This window comes from Homarus americanus, unplaced genomic scaffold (genome assembly GCF_018991925.1).
Source record: "Homarus americanus isolate GMGI-L3 unplaced genomic scaffold, GMGI_Hamer_2.0 scaffold19318, whole genome shotgun sequence".
NCBI classification, from domain to species: Eukaryota; Metazoa; Arthropoda; class Malacostraca; order Decapoda; family Nephropidae; genus Homarus; species Homarus americanus.
The window spans coordinates 1,769,149-1,782,348 of record NW_024732238.1 but is presented as its reverse complement, the minus strand read 5'-3'; positions in this window follow the sequence as shown (position 1 = coordinate 1,782,348).

The window sequence follows — 13,200 nt, the reverse complement described above, 5'->3', positions numbered from 1 at the left end:
ATATCCTTTGACTGTATCCATGGGTAGCCTCGCTCTCTTTCTCTCTCTCTCTCTCTCTCTCTCTCTCTCTCTCTCTCTCTCTCTCTCTCTCTCAGGATTGCCATTCCCACACTAAGGATCATGGTCTGGTGAGGTGCCATGATGAGAGAGAGAGAGAGAGAGAGAGAGAGAGAGAGAGAGAGAGAGAGAGGGGTTGCCTTTTCTTTTCTTTTACCTTTGTCTTCTACTTTTCTTTCTCACAATTATCTTCTCGTTCTTCACATGTTCCATTACTCTTAGCTCTTGTTTTATACCTGTAGAGATGTTATTATTATTATTATTATCATTATTATCATTATTATTATTATTATTATTACTCGCGTCTCACACCACCTAACCAGAACCTCAAATGAGTTAATTACACATTACCTCATAATACCTAGAATAACCCTCTTGGCCCGGAAATGACGTCATAACACCCATCTTGATCACAAAACTTTCCCCTTTGCCAATAATACTTTCTTTTTCTCCCTCCTTTCACACACAACTTTCACTGATATATACTTTCACCATTTGTCAACACTTTCAATATTGCTCTCCCACGAATGAGAGTTGAGCCAGACCCCTCAATATCTTCACTCAGTTGGTGGCACTTTCAGTATGCCCATCTGGCGTCACTTTCACCATCGCCAGCTGTGCAACACTTTCAATATCAGCAGCTGGTCCGAGGAGGTGATGTAGGAAAGGAGGAAGGAAGGATGGAATAAGAGGAAGGAGGAAGGAAGTATTATCAAGCCACCATCTGGGAGGAGGAGTCATAAGGCGGGAGTGAATGTGTCATTAACGTGACAATACGGTAAGAAGAGTTTATCTTCCTGATGTTGTACCTCCCTCCTTCCCTCTCTTCCCTCCTTCCCTCTCTTCTCTCCTTCTCTCTCTTACCTCCTTCCCTCTCTTCTCTCCTTCCCTCTCTTCCCTCCTTCCCTCTCTTCCCTCCTTCCCTCTCTTCTCTCCTTCCCTCTCTTCCCTCCTTCTCTCTCTTCCCTCCTTCCCTCTCTTCTCTCCCTTCCTTATCTCCCTTCTTACCCCTTCCTATCTTACTTTCTTCATCTACTCCCTCACTTCTTTCCCTCTTTCCCTTAGTTCCCTCCTTCTCCCCTTCTTTCCTCTCCTTTCCTCCCTTCCTTCTTCCTTCCCCCCCTCCCCTTCTTTCTTCTTATTATTCCTCTTCCTCTCCCTCTTATGCAATTGTTTTTAAGTCATTAATCTGTTTCTCTGTCTGTCTGTCTGTCAGTTTGTCTGTCTGCCTGTCTGTCTGTCTGTCTGTCTGCCTGTCTGTTTGTTTGTCTGTCTGTGTCTCCCATCATCGTCTACTACTCTGTGTCGCCCGGCAGCTGCTTTGTCCCTCACACACACACACACACACACACACACAGCCGAGGAATGAGTTGTTATTCAAAAATTTTATCAAGAAGTATTGTCAACGAGTTATGTGAACAGCGAGGCATTTAGCTGGCCAATGAGAAAGCGATCAATGCTACCAACGTGGGTTTTGGTTGGTGCTGCTGAAGAGGAAATAGGCAGGAAGGGAAAGTCCATTTGTTGTAATGGAGCTGAGGTGAGCTTATTCTCTTATGTGTGTGTGTGTGTGTGTGTGTGTGTGTGTGTGTCATGAACGAGAGAGAGAGAGAAAGAGAAGCCAGAGAAGCAGAAAAAGCTAAGAAGCAATTATGACGAAGCTAACATACAAGTGGTGGCAGCTAACACACACACACACACCGATGGCAGTCAAGACCTAGGAGCGTGGAATGAAGTCGGATGTGTTGGAAAGGAGTTAGCATGATGATGGAAGGGGTTGAGAAGATGGTGGAAGGGGATGGAAGAGGAGAATAACTATCTCTTCTTACTGATGTAAAGGTACTGGAAGAAGTAGACCAAACAGAACCAAATTACTCACCATCAAAGACTTTCACTCACGACGACCAACCTAAGCAACGAGACTAATTCTCCCCTGAAACTCTATCTCTCATCCCCTGTCTCTCTGTCTCTCTCACTATCTCCATCTCTCTACTCCCCCTTTCCCACCTCATATTTTCCATCATCAAAGACCATGACAAACACACACACACCCAACGACACTAATCTGTATCCCCTTTAAACAATAATTATCTCTCAATCTTTATCTCTATCTCTCTATCTCTATTCCAGGTTCTTCCTTGTAATTCTCTCCCCCCCCCTTCCTCTTCCTTTCTCGATAATTCTAGGAAATCCAATAAAGGATTTGCGGCTCTTTTGCTGTGGTAGAGATTGTTAGTGGCACAAGGAGGACACCTGTTAATTGGTGTGTGGGTTGTGGATATATAGAAGACAAAGGTGTGTTTGGAAGATGTTGGGTGTGTGTGTGTGTGTGTGTGTGTGTGTGTGTGTGTGTGTGTGTGTGTGTGTGTGTGTGTGTATGTTTCTGAGAGAGAGAGTGAGTAGTGTCCAGGGATATGAAAGGTAAACACACACACACACACACACACACATCTCTCCAGTATAGCTCGTATTGTACATGTTCATACCTCTTACCCCTAAAGACCAATCATCCCTGCCTGTGGTGTAAATAAGACCCATTATTTAGGTTTACGTTAGACTATCTGTTTTGGTCTGTCGAGTCAGCTGTATGGTAATTTAGGTCTGGGCGGATCTCGAAGTCTCCTCTAAACACGGTGACTTGTTCATTTTGGTCAATTTAGGTCTTTTGGTCTGTTAGTTTAGTGTTTTTGTCTCGTTTATAGTTTCTTTGGTCTGTTGAACCGTTTGGTCTGGTGATTTAGGTCACTTTAGGTCACTGTAAGTATATTAGGTCTGTTGGTCTGTTAGTCTAGGTCTTACTGGGTCTCTAATATTCATATTCAGGGCTTTTTGATCTATGAAGAAACATGACATTTGGTCTTTATTCGTTGTTTTAGTCATTTTGGTCTCATTAGGTCTCACCAGGGTCTATAGTTACATGAACTCTCTGTCGATCTAAACCTTTCGGTCTAGTCATTGGAACCAGAATGGGTCTCTATCGGTCTGTCAAAACTGTGGCTCTAGGCTCTTAAGTCCCATTTGGTCTCAGTCAATCTGCTTCGGTCCCTCAGACACGGTGTATTACAAGGACCAATGGGCCATAGTGGTGGAAGTGATTGCGTCTTAGAGGGATAGTTGATGGATGGACGGATGGATGGATGGATGGATGGATGGATGGACGGACGGATGGATGGATGGATGGATGGATGGATGGATGGATGGACGGATGGATGGATGGATGGATGGATGGATGATGGGACGGATGGATGGATGGATGGATGGATGGATGGATGGATGGACGGATGGATGGATGGATGGATGGATGGATGATGGTGCCTACGTGCTATTCTTGGCGTGTAGGAAGCTCGTTCTCTGATTGATGATAGATAATTGATGGTTTTATGTGTTATTGAGTTGATAGAGGTGTGTGTGTGTGTGTGTGGGAGACCCTTTTCTAGAGAGAGAGAGAGAGAGAGAGAGAGAGAGAGAGAGAGAGAGAGAGGGAGGTAATTACAGGCAGGGGATGGTGGTTGTGGTATGAGAGGAATGAATGTGGAGGTGGTTGTCTAAGGTAATTATTTTAGCCCCAATCTTGTAAGTTATTGTGTTGGTGGTAGTGGTAGTGGTGGTGGTAGTGGTGGTGGTAGGCTGGTGGTGGTAGGCTGGTGGTGGTGATGGTAGTAACCTTACACCAGAAGCCTCAGCAAGAAGGAACACACACACACACACACACACACGACCTGCAAGATTGTAATATAAATACCACAGTAATGAGTCTAAAAGAGAAGTGAAGAAGACAAAGAAGAATAAGATGAAACATAGGAGGAGAGAGAGAGAGAGAGGAGGAAGAAAATAAGGTGGGAAGGGTAGGGGTGGAGGTAAGGAAGGGAGGAAAGAAGGAAGGAAGGGAGGAGAGAAAGAGAGAGAGAGAGTTGATCTGAGGAAAAATTACACGTCACCTCAAGATATTTCTGAGGGGAGAAAAACATAAAGAACGTCAAGCATATTACTAAGCTATTCTCGTCCTTGTGTCGCCCCTACATAAGGTATATATTTACTCTTGATGTACTGAGAGCCACGACGGCCTTACCTGTCATTCATTAATACAGGTGAGTTGGACACACACACACACACACACACACACACACACACACACACACACACACACAGGCTACAATATCTCAACATTATTATTATTATTATTACTTCGTCTCGATGATTTTGACGATAACCCAAATATACAACTTTAACACAGAGAGAGAGAGAGAGAGAGAGAGAGAGAGAGAGAGTGAGAGAGAGAGAGTGTGTGTGTGTGTGTGTGTCGACGTGAGTTAAAGTGTGTATTCCTGACCGCTGAGCCACGTCCTGCTTGAGTGCCTCTGTGTCTCTCTGCCTACCTGTCTGCCTGCTTGCTTGCTTCTTTGTCTGTTTGTCTCTCTGTATGCTTGTCTGTCTGTCTGCTTGTCTCTCTACCTGCCTGCTTCTCTGTCTACCTGCTTGTCTGTCTGCCTGCCTCTTTGTCTGCCGTTTTGTTTGCTTCTCTGTCTGACTCTTCGATCTTGCCTTACCTGAAGGTTTTAATGATTATCCTCTTACAGGTAACCCCAGAAGGTTATTATCTCTCCTCTCTCTCTCTCTCTCTCTCTCTTCATTATAACTATCATAAACAATCACACATACTCCTCGAGACTGGCAGCTAAAGGTAACACTTGTCAATAATATTCTCCATATATTTTATCAATATATTTTTTTAATAGATATTTCAGAAGTCGAATATAATGATTCAAAGATTTTATAATATTAACTTATGTATTTGAAATATGGAAATTGTAAAAAAAAAAAAAATACAAATAAAACCCCAAAAAATCCCATAATTCTTTGTAAAAAAAAATTCTTAGGATTTTTCAAAATATGGCCGTGAAAATGTAAAAGATTTTGTCATATAGAGAGAAAAAAAATCGAGAAAATAATAAGGATTTTTTTTTACAATATACAGAAGACGATTTTACCCAAATTGGATGAGATTTTTTTTTACTTAATATATTTTAGATACGATAATGTAAAGAAAAAAAAAATATTTCTTTAATAATGTGAAAGTCAACCATGTGAAGTCTTATGTAAGTTAAAGGAAATATTATGCTTGATGACGTAGCAGAGATGTTTATGAGTATGACGGTATGGTGAGAGTATGTTAGTATGTCAGTGTGTCATTGTTGTGTATATATAGCGATGTGTATGACAGAACTGAGTACACACACACACACACACACACACACACTGAGAGAGAGACAGAGAGAGAGAGAGAGAGACAGACAGACAGACAGACAGGCAGACAGACAGACAGACCTATATCATATATCCACCAACATTTCACTTACACCCGAGACCAACAGCTGAGAACACCCAACCTCGCATACCTCCAGTGTTTGGCAGAGGAGGGCGGACGAGACCTCGCTGAATACATCTGTCTGTCCTCTACCTCTACCTCTAAATACAACACAAACTAAACTCAAACCAAACAGTACAAGAAATAAAGAAATAAAAGGATAACAGAGAAGAGGAGGATAAGACGAAGGAATAATTGATAGATAGAGAAGAAAGAATAAATTATCACCATAACAAGAATAACAATCTATGTGTAAATGAATCAGTTATAAGAGAGTGAGTTAACTGCAAGAAAAACATCTAACTACACCTGTAACTAAATGTAGATAATTAACTACACCTGTAACTATAGGTAGATAATTAACTACACCTGTAACTATAGGTAGATAATTAACTACACCTGTAACTATAGGTAAATAATTAACTACACCTGTAACTATAGGTAGGTAATGGACTCTACCTGTAAGTTAAAAGCAATTCATTAACTCCACGTGTAACAACAGGTAGGGTATCTAGGTAAGAACAAGGCGCCGGTGACTGCAAGGAGGCAGGGAGTAAGTTGACTTAATATAGCAAGGCGGCGGGCAGAGTGGGGGGGTGGGGGCAACATACAGTGGGGGGAGGAGGGGGGAGAGAGGGAGGGAGGGGGTTTGGAGAGGAGAGGGAAAAGGGGAGGAGAGAAATGGAGAGATGTAGAGAGGGAAGGAGAGAAGGGTGGTAGAGAGAAGGGGTTGAGAGAGGAGGGAAGGAGGAGTAGGGAGAAGGGAAAAAGAGAGAAGATAGGAGAGGGGGATACCCAGGGGGAAGTGGAGGGTCAGGGAGTAGGAAGGGCGAGAAAGATAGTGAGTGGGAGGGTCAGGGTGAAAGAGCCGGGAGGGCTAGGGGACAAGAATGGTCAAGGGGCGTCAGGGGAGAGCAGGCTACGGGGTAGTGGGAGGTTCAGGGGAGGGTTGAAGGGAGGGTCCGTAGGTAGAGAGTTAGGGGAGTGGTTAGGGGGGGTCAGGAGGAGGCTTAAGGCCGGATGACGTGTCGCAAGTGGTTTGCGTTAGCCCGGGAGGGACTGTAGAGAGGTAAGAGGGGAGGAGGAGGAAGAGGAGGAGGAAGACGAGGAGAGGTAGAAGACGAGGAGGTGAGGCAGAAGAAGACGAGGAGGATAGGGGAGGTGGAGGAGGGGAGGGGAGGAGGTATAGTCACCACTCATATATCAAGGGTACACGACTCACCCGCCACCCATTTACATAAACACAAACTTTAATGAAGACAGAGATTGATGGGTGGAAAGATAAACACGGGAAGAGAGAGAGAGAGTAAGAGAGAGAGAGAGAGAGAGAGAGATGATAATGACGACCACAATAACAACATCATAGAAACCCACTCACTCACTTGATTAAAAATAGAGTATATATATATCAACATTAACAACACCATTACATAAATTACACCCGGGAATAACAACACGAAAATGAAAAATGAAAAAAAAAAAACACTCGTAGAATAAATTACTTCCTTATTCAGTAGCAGATCAAGATATGTCATTTCTTGGAAGTCCTCGTAATAATCAAGGTAGGTAGGAGGGCAGGAGACAGGAGGAGGACAGGGGACAGAGGTGTTGTTGGATTAATCTGGAAGGTGTGTAGACGTGGGCGGCTTGATAACCAAACACATTTTCAAGCGAATATTTTTATCAGGGGGAAAAAAAACATCACTGAATTGGACGTCATAATAAAAGTGGAAAGACTAAGTTGTACGTTGGTAAAATACAGGTGTTTGGATTATTATCAATGGGTCATACGATAGTTCTCAACCCTGAACTAAGGAACATAGAATACACTTAAGGATTTGATATACAGGTCAAAATTAATCTAAAACTGGAGTTATATTCACCGAAAAATTAAAGTTTCAATTCTATTAGTTTTTTTTTCCTATGTCGTCAAAATTTCCTTAAGATTCTACCATAGCTTCTTAGCTAAATTTACTTACGATAGAATCTTTGAGAATTTACAAAAGAAGCATCTGTTGCTGTTTGATAATTTATTTTATTGTTATTTATTTTTATTTTTTCACCTTAGTGTTTCTTTCGATAAATTGTGTACAGGATATTTAAAAGTTAAAACATATACGCTTTCTTCTTTCATTTATTTGCATTATTTTTGTATTATTCATTTATGTTCAAGCTTCATTCAGTTTCATTTATTCATTCACTATCATTCTTCCTTCATTCATTCACTATCATTCTTCCTTCATTCATTCACTCTAGTTCTTCCTTCGTTTACTATTAATCTTCTTTCATCCATTCACTGTCCTTCCTACAATCACTGTCATAAATTTAATCATTCAGTGACATTCATTCTTCCTTCATTCAGTCACCCATCATCACCCATCATTATCACACTAACATAAAAACACAAATGCATTCACACACACACACACACACACACACACACACACACACACACACACACACGGCAGGCAATACATCACGGTAGGTTGTTTGTATACGTCACATGATCTCTAGGTTTGAGGTCTGTCACCCCTAACATGATGGAGTGACGCCTTGATGTGGTGATGGGTAAGTTATAAGGGGGATAAGGGGCAAGGATAGGGTAAGGGAAGGGGGAAGTGGGGATATGTAAGAGGAAATGATGTAATACCCCTTAACTCTGCCCTTACATGTTTGTCACCCCTTAACACTCAATTAAAACCACCTTAACACCCCTAAGACCCCCTTACACTCTTGACATACTCCATTAACACCCCTTACCCTCCCTAATATCCCCCTTAACACCCCTTACCCTCCCTTACACCCCTTAACACCCCTTACCTTCCCTTAACTTGCCACCCTCCCTACTTTTGTACCTTTAGTGGGAGCCTGTGGTCATGTAAATTCTCGGCCCTAATTTGTACAGGTAATTATGTGTGTGTGTGTGTGAGAGATGGAATTACTCTGGGTGGCCTGTACTGTGTTAATGGGGCGGTGGGTGGCAGTGGTGTTGGGCATGAGGGGAGTAATGAACAGGAGATTATGACAGAGAGAGAGAGAGAGAGAGAGAGAGAGAGAGAGAGAGAGACGGTGAATGATGGGAGACATAGAAAAGAGTGAGAATGATGCATACATACATACATACATACATACATACATACATACATACATACATACATACATACATACATATATACATACATTATATAAACAACAACAAGACAACGCCGAGAATAGCCGCCTCCCAAAATAAGTATTGCCAGATGAGAGGAGAGCTTGAGTCCAACTGGTTGTGTTATGGGAGACGTCAGCTGGCACTTGGCAACATTGCTGGGACGGACTTAATATCGTCAGCCCAAATATGTTGAACAAATGTATGCGAATAACAATAATGGTTACGTAATGTGAAGTAGATAGATAGATAGATAGATAGATAGATAAATGGATAGATGGATGGATGGATAGAAGGATAGATAAACACACACACACACACACCACCTATGCCACTCTAAAGCGACCCCTTAACACGACACCTTAACATGCCAAACCCTGACTCGACCCCTTAACTCTACCATTTGATGTGACCCCTTTTATGACCCCTTAATCTGTGTGGGGTCGTGTCCTGTGATGCTGTGTCCACTTTTACGTATCATATTTACCGCGGAGTTTACAGTAAACAATGAGATATATTATGCTCACTAAAGGGGATATCAACATGTCGTAATTATGCTCACTAACGGGCCATCTACACTACTAGAATTTACTTCACTATTCCAACCTATATTATTTCTGTATTTCATAATTTTCAACTTCATTATTGCATCAGAGGGCAAATTTTGAGTTGATGACCCAAGAACCAAATAAATTTCTTTTGATTTGAGTTCAAGATGACTCACAACGAGGTTGAATATATCTCTGACTACTTCCCAACCCTCCAGGACAGGAGGTGGCTCACCAACTATGATTTAGCCGATGTACTCGATTACTCCCCCAGGAAGTTCGCTGCCACATGCAACGCTGTCCCTGACTCCATCTTAGACGGGCTTAGCGAGATGCCCGCCGGCTACGGGCTGGCCATCATGCTTGAAAAGGAGCGTCACGTGGTGTCTCTATACCGGGCCACGGACACTTTCTTGTACTACGATTCCCGCGACCAAGGGAAGAGTTTGCCCCACTACATCAAGAAATATCTTCACTCACATAACATCAAGCTGCGCTCTGTCGTGAAGATCAGCCGCTGCACACAGGCTCCGTACTACAACACCTGCGCGTATCACTCACTGGCTTTCCTGGAGTTCGTGTGTCGCCACCCAGACCTCACCGCTGAAGAGTTAAAATTTCTATTCCTTCAACAACTCGGGTACCAGAGCGACCTACAAGTGGTGTCCCTAGTGGAGCGTCTGGTGGCCGAGCTGCCGGAGGAGCACACCTTCAACACTTCTTCCTGGGGAGGAGACCTTGAGGACGACACATCCTCAGTGTGTGATTACATCCCCTGCCGGTGGTGCTGAGCCCACCTCCCCTACCACCGTCACCTCCCCTACCACCGTCACCTCTCCTACCACCGTCACCTCCCCTACCACCGTCACCTCTCCTACCACCGTCACCTCTCCTACCACCGTCACCTCTCCTACCACCGTCACCTCCCCTAACACCGTCACCTCCCCTAACACCGTCACCTCTCCTACCACCGTCACCTCTCCTACCACCGTCACCTCCCCTAACACCGTCACCTCCCCTACCACCGTCACCTCCCATACCACCGTCACCAACCACCGCCTATATAAGCGATGGGGAATAAGCTTAGCAACTTTGTAGTAAGTGCTGGAACGCTGGAAAGTTTTAAAAGGAGGCTAGATAGATTCATTGATGAGAGAGAGTGGTAGTAACTCTCTACAGGAGCTGTCATGCACAGGCCGCCCGGCCTATTGCAGACTCCTTATTTTCTTATTTTCTTATGTTCTTATGTTCTCTCTCACTCGCTCTCGCTCCCTCTCGTTCTATATCTCGCTGCTTCTCTCTTTGATGTCTCCTTCTCTCTCTTTCTCTCTCTGAGTTTTATATACTTCTCTCTATGTACTTGAGTCTTATATTTATTTCATTTGTCGTGGAGTTATTCTCACTTCAGAGCCTTGTGAATGCTTGTAATTATGCTCACTTAGGGGTTTCATTAATGACACCCTCTGACCTGACCCGCTCTGGACTTTACCCTCTGTTGATCTTTCTGACCTTCATCACCATCCCTGACCCTAACCCTCCCTGACCCATGACATGCCCTGACCCTCCCTGACCCATGACATGCCCTGACCCTGACCCTTCCTGACCCATGACATGCCCTGACCCTCCTACCAGGTTCACAAGATACGCAGGTGAAAACCTTGAGATTGACCAATAATTATTTTGTATTACTTTGTGATGAACTGAGAGGCTAAGTGACCTGACCATCTATACTCTGGCTGGTCTTATCCTGGTACACAAGACTCTCCTCCTCTCCTAAAGGCTGCTGGTTCATGCTCCTACAGTCCATCTGGCTGAGAATGGTCACCGAACTTTATAAATGGAGATATAAAGAGAGTCTAGTGCAGTGTCGGTCACAGCTCCTCTTAGTGTACCGACAGTTTAGTATTTAGTCTGCTGCTGTAGCCACTGTGTCTCTAGGGTCAGCGGGGCTATGGTACACACTATAGGCTTACCAAGAGCTGTGTGGAGTAGGAAATTTTGTCATTTATGTATAGTCTGGGACCCGGCAGTATATATAGCACGGTACTCTGGTGTTTATCCTCACTAAGAGACGTCTGGACTTGACTAGTTTCTTGATAACACTATGAGACTTAGTGATTAATTTAGTTACCCTCTCCACTGCAAGGTCTCTCAGGTACCTACAGTAACTATTGATTAATATGCTCACTGCGGGGTGTGGCAATGTTTACTTTTTGCGGTTATGCTCACTGCCGGGTCTCTGGAGTATTTACTTGAGCCAATTATGTATACGGTGTTGGCGCGTGTTTATTCATGAGGGACAATGATGGTGGTAGGAGGAGCCCCTGAACGAGCTTTATGGCGGGTGTTTTTGAGTGGCCAGGACGTGGTAGTAAGTCTGTTAAAGAGAGGTAATAGCCCAGGGTAATCCACTGTAGGGAGAGGGGGAGAGGTGGAAGGGAAAGAACGTTGATTATAATCTACCAGCTGACGACGAAGAAACCAATGGATGTCAGCAAGAGGATGACATAATCTACCAGCTGACGATCGAACTTACCCGCGGACGTCAGCAAGAAGGCCCACTTAATGATGTCCCGTGTGTTTGGTGATGTCAGACGAGGAGAAGAAATACCTCAGTGAATCGTCATGACGCGACAGGTGAAGGTTGGAAGGTGATGGGTGACAGGCGAGTACGTCAGACGAGGCACAGGTGTTGTCAGGAACTAATTAAGGGAATGTTATTAAGGTACACTCTCTCTGTCTCTGTCTCTCTCTCTGCTTCTGTCTCTTTGTGTCTGTCTGTGTAGTTCTCTCTTTGTTTATAGTACATATCTCTCTCTCTCTCTCTCTCTCACATACACAGTAGCTCAGTCAGGCGGTGCGGTATTTACAATAGTTCATTGAGCGTCCGAGTCGTTGTGAATTCTATCTATGAAACTCTGGAAATCGTGTCACGTTATATATATTCGTCTGTCAGGGAGAAGGAGAATTGGGAGATTTGAGTACCGATAATTGTTGAGAAATCGGGTGTTGTAACGTGGGAATATCGGGTGTTACTGTACCTACCGATATTAGACTTCCTTTGGTTGGACTTGAAGGCTTAGAATCAGGGAATGAGCTTATATCTACTACCCACTAACACCATGATAGGAATAAAACCCATAATGCTCACCTAACGAAATAACAGCATTAAGTATACTACCTCAGAGACTATATCGAGAGTATACCCATTTTAAAATATAATACTTTAGAGAATAATATATTGTGAATGTAGTCTCTTCAACGAGATGAATTTCGTAATAACAATATATTGTGGATGATTTATATCTACCTGGAGATGAGTTACTGTGCTTTACATCCATGTTACAAGTTATATATAGTGCTCTCACGAACTAACTTTTTAATATGTAGTTAACACGAAATTCAGATACTATTGAGATTTCTATATATTTTTTTATTATAATTTTCACCATCAGATTATTTTCTTCATTACGTTTGTATGAGAATTTTTTTAATTTTTCTAAACTCATCACTGTAATAATTTTCTCTCAAATCCGACTTTATCAAAATTTTCTCCACAGTTCAGTAACTCTAGTATAATTTCCTCTACAATATATCTTTAAGGCCAGTATTCCTCTTCAGTCATAAGATATATATAATATAACTCAGCCTCTACAAGCTTTTTTATTCTAAGATTTAAATAACTCTTCTTGACAACCTATGTTTTTCCACACCACTAGGAAAATAATGGAAGTTGTCTCTCAGCCTGAACACGCCTGAGAGAGATGTGTGTGTGTGTGTGTGTGTTGTGTGTGTGTGTGTGTGTGTGTGTGTGTGTGTGTGCTGAATATTTTCCTCGGTAAGTCTCTGGTGGGTGGAAAGCTCATGTCAAGGTTGAGATCACAATGGTTGATGTGAGACCTGCCGATATGATTTTACCTTGGAAACATACTGTATACGTGTTCATATGTGTGTGTGTGTGTGTGTGTAGGTGTGTGTATATGTGTGTGTGTGCACCATTGTACTGTACACATGTGGTTGCTGGAGATTACTAGTACAAGACTCTCTGACCCCTGGACTTCAAAAAAGTCCAATAACAC